This window comes from Acyrthosiphon pisum, chromosome A1, assembly GCF_005508785.2.
Source record: "Acyrthosiphon pisum isolate AL4f chromosome A1, pea_aphid_22Mar2018_4r6ur, whole genome shotgun sequence".
NCBI classification, from domain to species: domain Eukaryota; kingdom Metazoa; phylum Arthropoda; class Insecta; order Hemiptera; family Aphididae; genus Acyrthosiphon; species Acyrthosiphon pisum.
The window spans coordinates 153,625,548-153,627,279 of NC_042494.1; the positions used below are offsets into that span (position 1 = coordinate 153,625,548).

At 39.3% G+C, this 1,732-nt stretch overlaps 1 pseudogene; it reads right to left on the reverse strand.

Moving 5' to 3' along the window:
* Positions 1–250: 250 nt before the first annotated feature.
* LOC100573917 lies at positions 251–1,284 on the reverse strand (annotated as a pseudogene).
* Positions 1,285–1,732: the final 448 nt, after the last annotated feature.

The window sequence follows — 1,732 nt, forward strand, 5'->3', positions numbered from 1 at the left end:
CACCGCACTTCCTATGGATTCAACCACCCTCTCCACAGAATGTTACGCAGCCTTAACTCAGCCTAGTCTTCCACATTATTACCAGATATTTATTTCATATATTATACTATAGTTTTTTTTTTCTCTTCTTTGTTACTATATTATTCAACTGTCTTTGTTATATTTAATTTTAGCAACAAAATATTGTATTTAAATTAATGCCTGTCACGGCGTAAATAAAATAAATAATAATAATAATAAATCTGGCCCATCATAGAAATTAAGTGTGCGTCTGATTATGTTTCTTCAAATGTTCACTATTAGCAACAACTTGTCACATACATCGCATGCATATGGTTTCTCGCCCGTGTGAGTCCTATGGTGTTTCGTCAAAGTAAGACTTGTAGTAAACGATTTGTCGCATACATCGCATGCGTATGGTTTCTCGCCGGTGTGAGTCCGTCGATGTGTTGTCAATGTGCTACTTGTAGCAAACGACATGTTACATACATCGCATGCATATGGTTTCTCGCCCGTGTGAGTCCTATGGTGTTTTGTCAACGTGAAACTTGTAGCAAACGACATGTCGCATACATCGCATGCATATGGTTTCTCGCCCGTGTGAGTCCTATGGTGGTTCGTCAAAGTAAGACTTGCAGTAAACGATTTGTCGCATACATCGCATGCGTATGGTTTCTCGCCCGTGTGAGTCCGACGATGATACGTTAATGTGCCACTTGTAGCAAACGATTTGTCACATACATCGCATGCATATGGTTTCTCGCCCGTGTGAGTCCGTTGATGGCACGTCAAATGTGAAACTTGTAGCAAACGACATGTCGCATACATCACATGCATATGTTTTCTCGCCCGTGTGAGTCCTATGGTGTTTCGTCAAAATAAGACTTGTAGTAAACGATTTGTCGCATACATCGCATGCGTATGGTTTCTCGCCGGTGTGGGTCCGTCGATGTGTTGTCAATTGACCACTTTGACTGAACGACATGTCACATACATCGCATGCATATGGTTTCTCACCAGTGTGAGTCCGTCGATGTGTTGTCAAATGATGATTTTGACTGAATGACATTTCACATATATCACACGAAAATGGTTTCTCGCCCGTGTGAGTTCTAAGGTGTTTCGTTAAAGAATGACTTGTAGTAAACGATTTGTCGCATACATCGCATGCGTATGGTTTCTCGCCGGTGTGGGTCCGTCGATGTGTTGTCAATTGACCACTTTGACTGAACGACATGTTACATACATCGCATGCGTATGGTTTCTCGCCCGTGTGAGTCCTATGGTGTTTCGTCAAAGAATGACTTGTAGTAAACGATTTGTCACATACATCGCATGCGTATTGTTTCTCGCCGGTGTGGGTCCGTTGATGTCTTTTCAAACCACTACTTTGATTGAACGACATGTCACACACATCGCATTGGTAAGCTTTCATCTTCATATGCATCCGCTGATGTGTCGTCATGACGCTTCTACAAGTAAAGGATTTATAGGAAACCTGTATCGAATTCTTCTAAACTATAGGAATTGCTATTATATTATACATTTACAACAAACAATTTAATTGTTTTGTGTTTATAAGAATACGTATTGGTTTTTGTACAATAACTGTCTTGGTTACTACACATAAACTATTCAGTTAAATTGATTACAATTTATCTACTATCACATTAGTTTAAAGTATATTACATTTGGTGTTATTGTATAACCGTTTAAACAAAATATAAAATCA